Source organism: Drosophila mojavensis, unplaced genomic scaffold, assembly GCF_018153725.1.
Source record: "Drosophila mojavensis isolate 15081-1352.22 unplaced genomic scaffold, ASM1815372v1 contig_195, whole genome shotgun sequence".
Classification (NCBI taxonomy): Eukaryota; Metazoa; Arthropoda; class Insecta; order Diptera; family Drosophilidae; genus Drosophila; species Drosophila mojavensis.
The window spans coordinates 1-10,000 of NW_025318731.1; the positions used below are offsets into that span (position 1 = coordinate 1).

Genomic DNA, 10,000 nt, shown 5'->3' on the forward strand with positions numbered 1-10,000 from the left:
TACGACGCGAGAGGTGAAATTCTTGGACCGTCGTAAGACTAACTTAAGCGAAAGCATTTGCCAAAGATGTTTTCATTAATCAAGAACGAAAGTTAGAGGTTCGAAGGCGATCAGATACCGCCCTAGTTCTAACCATAAACGATGCCAGCTAGCAATTGGGTGTAGCTACTTTTATGGCTCTCTCAGTCGCTTCCCGGGAAACCAAAGCTTTTGGGCTCCGGGGGAAGTATGGTTGCAAAGCTGAAACTTAAAGGAATTGACGGAAGGGCACCACCAGGAGTGGAGCCTGCGGCTTAATTTGACTCAACACGGGAAAACTTACCAGGTCCGAACATAAGTGTGTAAGACAGATTGATAGCTCTTTCTCGAATCTATGGGTGGTGGTGCATGGCCGTTCTTAGTTCGTGGAGTGATTTGTCTGGTTAATTCCGATAACGAACGAGACTCAAATATATTAAATAGATATCTTCAGGATTATGGTGTTGAAGCTATATAGCCTTCATTCATGATGGCAGTAAAATGTTTATTGTGTTTGAATGTGTTTATATAAGTGGAGCCGTACCTGTTGGTTTGTCCCATTATAAGGACACTAGCTTCTTAAATGGACAAATTGCGTCTAGCAATAATGAGATTGAGCAATAACAGGTCTGTGATGCCCTTAGATGTCCTGGGCTGCACGCGCTACAATGAAAGTATCAACGTGTATTTCCTAGACCGAGAGGTCCGGGTAAACCGCTGAACCACTTTCATGCTTGGGATTGTGAACTGAAACTGTTCACATGAACTTGGAATTCCCAGTAAGTGTGAGTCATTAACTCGCATTGATTACGTCCCTGCCCTTTGTACACACCGCCCGTCGCTACTACCGATTGAATTATTTAGTGAGGTCTCCGGACGTGATCACTGTGACGCTTCGTGTGTTGCGGTTGTTTCGCAAAAGTTGACCGAACTTGATTATTTAGAGGAAGTAAAAGTCGTAACAAGGTTTCCGTAGGTGAACCTGCGGAAGGATCATTATTGTATAATGTTCTTATCCGTTAATAAAAAAAAAAAAAAAATTCTATATTATTTATAATAATAATAATATTGAAATTTTTTTAAATTGTCAATAAACAAAAAATCAAATAAAATAAAAGCGTGTATATGTACCATAATATACATGCGTTGCACAGACGTATTGTTCATCACTTCATTTTGTTGAGATGTGGCATACGTTATATAAACGCAACAACCTAAATATATAATGTTGTACCTGATTTCAGGTTAAGGCTTTGCATATATCTTTAGAAATATAAAATTATGTAAATATTATATCATTTTTTGTCAAGTGCCATATTTTTAAAGATTATGTAAAACTAAGACATTTCGCAACATTGTTTAGGTATAAAAATTTTTTTTATTGAAGGAATTGATATATGCCAGTAAAATGGTGTATTTTTAATTTCTTTCAATAAACATATATGTGACGTAATGAAATAAACCAAAAACAAATATATCACTCTAAGCGGTGGATCACTCGGCTCATGGGTCGATGAAGAACGCAGCAAACTGTGCGTCATCGTGTGAACTGCAGGACACATGAACATCGACATTTTGAACGCATATCGCAGTCCATGCTGTTATGTACTTTAATTAATTTTAGAGTGCTGCTTGGACTACATATGGTTGAGGGTTGTAAGACTATGCTAATTAAGTTGTTTAAAAATTTTCACAAATTTTTAAGCATATGGTATATTATTGGATATATATATTTATATTTTTTATATAAATAATAATATTCATAATATTAAAATAATATATGGAAAAAGGTACTATTATCTCATAGTATATTTTGTATGAGAAAATTGAAGATATATATATATTTTCTTTTTCAAATCAAAAAATACTGAGGAAGGTCTAGCATAAAAGAAAAAATTTTTATTTTTTTCATCTAGAATTGCCTCTTATTATTGATGCGATAAAAAGAATTGTTGAACATATTATAGAAATCTTCAAAAGAAAAATTTTTAATATTAAACAAACAAAAATAGTACAATCCATAAAATTTGAACAAATATATATATATATATATATATATTTATATACAAGTTCAAAATTAACATTGTTTTATACAACCTCAACTCATATGGGACTACCCCCTGAATTTAAGCATATTAATTAGGGGAGGAAAAGAAACTAACAAGGATTTTCTTAGTAGCGGCGAGCGAAAAGAAATCAGTTCAGCACTAAGTCACTTTGTCTATATGGCAAATGTGAGATGCAGTGTATGGAACATCAATATTCTAGTATGAGAAATTAACGATTTAAGTCCTTCTTAAATGAGGCCATTTACCCATAGAGGGTGCCAGGCCCGTATAACGTTAATGATTACTAGATGGTGTTTCCAAAGAGTCGTGTTGCTTGATAGTGCAGCACTAAGTGGGTGGTAAACTCCATCTAAAACTAAATATAACCATGAGACCGATAGTAAACAAGTACCGTGAGGGAAAGTTGAAAAGAACTCTGAATAGAGAGTTAAATAGTACGTGAAACTGCTTAGAGGTTAAGCCCGATGAACCTGAATATCCGTTATGGAAAATTCATCATTAGAATTGTAATATTTAAACAATATTATAATAATAGTGTGCATTTTTTCCATATAAGGACATTGTAATCTATTAGCATATTAATTTATCATAAAATTATGGCATATAGTTTATTTCAATTAAAATGCTTGCGTTTTAACATGAAATAAAAGCTGTAAATTTGATAAAGTGCTGATAGATTTATATAAATACAGTGCGTTAATTTTTCGGAATTATATAATGGCATGATTATCATTGATTTTTGTGTTTATTATATGCACTTGTATGATTAACAATGCGTAAGATTCAGGATACCTTCGGGACCCGTCTTGAAACACGGACCAAGGAGTCTAACATATGTGCAAGTTATTGGGATATAAACCTAATAGCGTAATTAACTTGACTATTAATGGGATTAGTTTTTTAACTATTTATAGTTGATTAACACAATCCCGGGGCGTTCTATATAGTTATGTATAATGGTATTTATATTATTTATACCTCTAACTAGAACGTACCTTGAGCATATATGCTGTGACCCGAAAGATGGTGAACTATACTTGATCAGGTTGAAGTCAGGGGAAACCCTGATGGAAGACCGAAACAGTTCTGACGTGCAAATCGATTGTCAGAATTGAGTATAGGGGCGAAAGACCAATCGAACCATCTAGTAGCTGGTTCCTTCCGAAGTTTCCCTCAGGATAGCTGGTGCATTTAAATATTATATAAAATAATCTTATCTGGTAAAGCGAATGATTAGAGGCCTTAGGGTCGAAACGATCTTAACCTATTCTCAAACTTTAAATGGGTAAGAACCTTAACTTTCTTGATATGAAGTTTAAGGTTATGATATAATGTGCCCAGTGGGCCACTTTTGGTAAGCAGAACTGGCGCTGTGGGATGAACCAAACGTAATGTTACGGTGCCCAAATTAACAACTCATACAGAAACCATGAAAGGCGTTGGTTGCTTAAAACAGCAGGACGGTGATCATGGAAGTCGAAATCCGCTAAGGAGTGTGTAACAACTCACCTGCCGAAGCAACTAGCCCTTAAAATGGATGGCGCTTAAGTTGTATACCTATACATTACCGCTAAAGTAGATGATTTATATTACTTGTAATATAAATTTTGAAACTTTAGTGAGTAGGAAGGTACAATAGTGTGCATAGAAGTGTTTGGCGTAAGCCTGCATGGAGCCGCTATTGGTACAGATCTTGGTGGTAGTAGCAAATAATCGAATGAGACCTTGGAGGACTGAAGTGGAGAAGGGTTTCGTGTGAACAGTGGTTGATCACGAGTTAGTCGGTCCTAAGTTCAAGGCGAAAGCCGAAAATTTTCAAGTAAAGAAAAATCAAAATAAATAAACAAAAATGTGCCTAATTATCGATTTTTATACACTTGAATAATTTTGAACGAAAGGGAATACGGTTCCAATTCCGTAACCTGTTGAGTATCCGTTTGTTATTAAATATGGGCCTCGTGCTCATCCTGGCAACAGGAACGACCATAAAGAAGCCGTCGAGAGATATCGGAAGAGTTTTCTTTTCTGTTTTATAGCCGTACTACCATGGAAGTCTTTCGCAGAGAGATATGGTAGATGGGCTAGAAGAGCATGACATATACTGTTGTGTCGATATTTTCTCCTCGGACCTTGAAAATTTATGGTGGGGATACGCAAACTTCTCAACAGGCCGTACCAATATCCGCAGCTGGTCTCCAAGGTGAAGAGTCTCTAGTCGATAGAATAATGTAGGTAAGGGAAGTCGGCAAATTAGATCCGTAACTTCGGGATAAGGATTGGCTCTGAAGATTGAGATAGTCGGGCTTGATTGGGAAACAATAACATGGTTTATGTGCTCGTTCTGGGTAAATAGAGATCTATCATTTTATGGTAGTTTCTTGTTCCCCGGATAGTTTAGTTACGTAGCCAATTGTGGAACTTTCTTGCTAAAATTTTTAAGAATACTAGCCGGGCAACCGATTAGTTCTTTTAAATTATAACGATTATCAATTAACAATCAATTCAGAACTGGCACGGACTTGGGGAATCCGACTGTCTAATTAAAACAAAGCATTGTGATGGCCCTAGCGGGTGTTGACACAATGTGATTTCTGCCCAGTGCTCTGAATGTCAAAGTGAAGAAATTCAAGTAAGCGCGGGTCAACGGCGGGAGTAACTATGACTCTCTTAAGGTAGCCAAATGCCTCGTCATCTAATTAGTGACGCGCATGAATGGATTAACGAGATTCCTACTGTCCCTATCTACTATCTAGCGAAACCACAGCCAAGGGAACGGGCTTGGAATAATTAGCGGGGAAAGAAGACCCTTTTGAGCTTGACTCTAATCTGGCAGTGTAAGGAGACATAAGAGGTGTAGAATAAGTGGGAGATATTAGGCTTCGGTTTGATATCGCCAATGAAATACCACTACTCTTATTGTTTCCTTACTTACTTGATTAAGTGGAACGTGTATCATTTCCTAGCCATTATACGGATATATTAATTATGTCTTATGGTATTGGGTTTTGATGCAAGCTTCTTGATCAAAGTATCACGAGTTTGTTATATAATCGCAAACAAATTCTTTAATGAGAAAATGCAGCAATGTGTTTTTGATTTAATAATTTGGTATAACTCCAATTACTCAGGTATGATCCAATTCAAGGACATTGCCAGGTAGGGAGTTTGACTGGGGCGGTACATCTCTCAAATAATAACGGAGGTGTCCCAAGGCCAGCTCAGTGCGGACAGAAACCACACATAGAGCAAAAGGGCAAATGCTGACTTGATCTCGGTGTTCAGTACACACAGGGACAGCAAAAGCTCGGCCTATCGATCCTTTTGGTTTAAAGAGTTTTTAACAAGAGGTGTCAGAAAAGTTACCATAGGGATAACTGGCTTGTGGCGGCCAAGCGTTCATAGCGACGTCGCTTTTTGATCCTTCGATGTCGGCTCTTCCTATCATTGTGAAGCAAAATTCACCAAGCGTTGGATTGTTCACCCATGCAAGGGAACGTGAGCTGGGTTTAGACCGTCGTGAGACAGGTTAGTTTTACCCTACTAATGACAAAACGTTGTTGCGACAGCATTCCTGCGTAGTACGAGAGGAACCGCAGGTACGGACCAATGGCACAATACTTGTTCGAGCGAACAGTGGTATGACGCTACGTCCGTTGGATTATGCCTGAACGCCTCTAAGGTCGTATCCGTGCTGGACTGCAATGATAAATAAGGGGCAATTTGCATTGTATGGCTTCTAAACCATTAAAAGTTTATAATTCATTTTATAGACGACAATGGATGTGATGCCAATGTTATATATAACATAGTAAATTGGGAGGATCTTCGATCACCTGATGCCGCGCTAGTTATATTTTAAAACATTATTTAATACAATGACAAAGCCTGGAATCAATTGTAAACGACTTTTGTAACAGGCAAGGTGTTGTAAGTGGTTGAGCAGCTGCCATACTGCGATCCACTGAAGCTTATCCTTTGCTTGATATGATTCGAAAAATATCCATAATATTATGTATGCATATAATTGTGTATACGGAATAAAGCAGAACAAATAAAACAGAGCTTACGAACGAAAGATACAAAGATGATATACAAAGATACAAAGATATAAAAAGATAAAAAAATATAAATGAAATGGAAGGCTTCATTTATATATATATATAAGACCGTGAAATTGATTGATATATATATATATATATATATATATATATATATATGAGAACTCAAAATCGATGAAGAGAACTTATTATAATATAAGTACTTGACATTGATGGAGAGAACTCATATCATATAAGATATGAAAAATAATACAATATGGAATCAAGATTCCATTTTACATATAATATGTAAAGAGAGAGAACATTTGGAATTGATGGAAGAAATTTACAAGTCAGAAAACATTAAATATGAGAACTCGATATTGATGAAGAGAACTTATTATAATATAAGTGCTTGACATTGATGGAGAGAACTCATATCATATAAGATATGAAAAATAATACAATATGGAATCAAGGTTCCATTTTACATATAATATGTAAAGAGAGAGAACATTTGGAATTGATGGAAGAAATTTACAAGTCAGAAAACATTAAGTATGAGAACTCGATATTGATGAAGAGAACTTATTATAATATAAGTACTTGACATTGATGGAGAGAAGTCATATCATATAAGATATGAAAAATAATACAATATTGGAATCAAGGTTCCATTTTACATATAATATGTAAAGAGAGAGAACATTTGGAATTGATGGAAGAAATTTACAAGTCAGAAAACATTTAGTATGAGAACTCGATATTGATGAAGAGAACTTATTATAATATAAGTACTTGACATTGAAGGAGAGAAGTCATATCATATAAGATATGAAAAATAAAATAAAAAAAAAAGAATCATTTTTTTTTAAAATAAAAAAAAAAAGAGAAAAAAATTAAAAAAAAAAAAAAAAAAAAAAAAAAAAAAAAAAAAAAAAAAAAATTAATAAAAAAAAATATTTTTTATAATATAAGTACTTGACATTGATGGGAAGTCATATCATATAAGATATGAAAAATAATACAATATGGAATCAAGGTTCCATTTTAAATGTAATATATAAAGAGAGAGATTGGAATTGATGGAAGAAATTTACAAGTCAGAAAACATTAAGTATGAGAACTCGATATTGATGAAGAGAACTTATTATAATATAAGTACTTGACATTGATGGAGAGAAGTCATATCATATAAGATATGAAAAATAATACAATATGGAATCAAGGTTCCATTTTAAATGTAATATATAAAGAGAGAGATTGGAATTGATGGAAGAAATTTACAAGTCAGAAAACATTAAGTATGAGAACTCGATATTGATGAAGAGAACTTATTATAAGAGAGAAGTCATATCATATAAGATATGAGAAATACAATGTGGAATCAAGGTTCCATTTTACATATAATATGTAAAGAGAGAGAACACTTGGAATTGATAGAAGAAATCTACAAGTCAGAAAACATTAAGTATGAGAACTCGATATTGATGAAGAAAACTTACTTATTATAATATATGTACACTCACATTTGAGATCTACACAACATATAGTGTAGGCGTCGTCGACAAATTTACACAAAATTAATCAAACTACTTTTGTATTTCACTTCACATCCAATGTTAACACTCACATTTGACATCTACACACAGTGTAGGCGACGTCAACAAATTTTTACACAAAATTAATCAAACTACTTTTGTATTTCACTTCACATCCAATGTTAACACTCACATTTGAGATCTACACACAGTAGTAGGCGTCGTCAACAAATTTACTATATCATACAATAATATATAATATAGCAGTAAATAAATACATAAATATAGTCAGCCAGTCTACAAAAAAAAGAATAAAGAAATTGGTGGTGCCCAGTGCGAAAAATGGCGTTTATAAAGTCGTTGTGTCAAAAAACCTATATAGGGTAAGTGGTGTTGCGCAAGGCAAGTTCATATATGAGAGAAATTTAAAAATGAAAAATTCATATGAATGTGGAGTGTTGGCTTGCCAGCATAGATTATTATAATAATATAATAAAGAATAATGAAGTTAAATGGATTGCATTATTGAAATAATACATGAAAATGCAAAGGTCTGTGGTTCCCCTTGTGAAAAATGGCGTATATAAACAAGTTGTGTCCAAAAACCTATATAGGGGAGTGGTGTTGCGCAAGGCAAGTTCATATGAGAGAAAATTAAAAATGAAAAATTCATATGAATGTGGAGTGTTGCCTTGCCAGCATAGGTTATTAATATAATATAATAAAGAATAATGAAGTTAAGTGATTGTATTATATGTAATACATGACAATATATGGGTGAGTGGTTCCCTTTGGAAAAAATGACGTATATAAAGAGATTGTGTCCAGAAACCTATATAGGGGAGTGGTGTTGCGCAAGGCAAGTTCATATGAGAGAAAATTAAAAATGAAAAATTCATGTGAATGTGGAGTGTTGCCTTGCCAGCATAGGTTATTAATATAATATAATAAAGAATAATGAAGTTAAGTGATTGTATTATATGTAATACATGACAATATATGGGTGAGTGGTTCCCTTTGGAAAAAATGGTGTATATAAAGAGATTGTGTCCAGAAACCTATATATGGAGTGGTGTTGCGCAAGGCAAGTTCATATGAGAGAAAATTAAAAATGAAAAATTCATATGAATGTGGAGTGTTGCCTTGCCAGCATAGGTTATTAATATAATATAATAAAGAATAATGAAGTTAAGTGATTGTATTATGTGTAATACATGACAATATATGGGTGAGTGGTTCCCTTTGGAAAAAATGGCGTATATAAAGAGATTGTGTCCAAAAACCTATACATGATGAGCAGTGGTTGCTCATCACATTATATGTTGGAAACATATAATAAGAAATTTAATTGTCATATACTCATTTAATGGGTTTATTATATCGTTATTTGTTACCTTTGTGTACTTGGCTTGCGATATTCAAATAGATAAATGTGAAATTTTGCCGAGGTACATTCGATTCATTTAGTAATCAAATGTATACATTAATTGGTTTCCATTTATCGTTAATTCTTTTACATGTGTCCGTTGTAAGGGCTGCCAATACTTAAATGTTTGTTGGGGTTCTACTTCGGAAAAAAATTTTAGAAATCATGTAACGAGCATTTTTCGGATGTTTATTACTTGATTTTATTGTCATATATTTTAAAAATGTTGTCATATTTATATTATTTATCAAAGCACATCCATGTATATATAATGTATTTCTCATTATTATATATGTGGTGTGCTTTGCTTAATATATAATCATCACATATTTATTACAAAAAAGTAACTAAATTATAAATTGTCATCAAAATAAAAATGCTAAATCCTTATATGGATTTATGCAATGTGTGATATATATATTAAGTAAGTGAAAATAAAAAAATATATTTGAACGAAATTATATATAATGAAATGTCAATTTTTATAATAACGAACATGAATGCTATATAATGATAGCCATATTCGTTCAATATTATATCTGTTATATATATATTTTATTCAAAATATATTAAACTGTCATATAATTAAAGAATTTGTCATATATATATTTACTTGTATTATATATTAAATATATGAATACAAAAAAAAAAAAATAAATAACATTATTCTGGTTGATCCTGCCAGTAGTTATATGCTTGTCTCAAAGATTAAGCCATGCATGTCTAAGTACACACGAATTAACAGTGAAACCGCAAAAGGCTCATTATATCAGTTATGGTTCCTTAGATCGTTAACAGTTACTTGGATAACTGTGGTAATTCTAGAGCTAATACATGCAATTAAAACACGGACCTTTTGGAACGTGTGCTTTTATTAGGCTAAAACCAAGCGATCGCAAGATCGTTTTA

At 33.3% G+C, this 10,000-nt stretch overlaps 3 non-coding genes across 3 annotated transcripts in view; all 3 read left to right on the plus strand.

Moving 5' to 3' along the window:
* Positions 1-1,496: 1,496 nt before the first annotated feature.
* On the plus strand, positions 1,497-1,675 carry LOC122756955. Its single transcript, XR_006356810.1, has one exon. It is a non-coding gene; the product is annotated as a 5.8S ribosomal RNA (ribosomal RNA).
* Positions 1,676-2,111: 436 nt separating this feature from the next.
* Positions 2,112-6,080, plus strand: LOC122756958. Its single transcript, XR_006356812.1, has one exon. It is a non-coding gene; the product is annotated as a large subunit ribosomal RNA (ribosomal RNA).
* A 3,676-nt stretch (positions 6,081-9,756) lies between these two features.
* LOC122756957 overlaps positions 9,757-10,000 on the plus strand; it is a 1,994-nt gene continuing 1,750 nt past the window's right edge. The window contains exon 1 of the ribosomal RNA XR_006356811.1: positions 9,757-10,000. This exon is cut by the window's right edge and continues 1,750 nt beyond it. This is a non-coding gene — a ribosomal RNA (small subunit ribosomal RNA).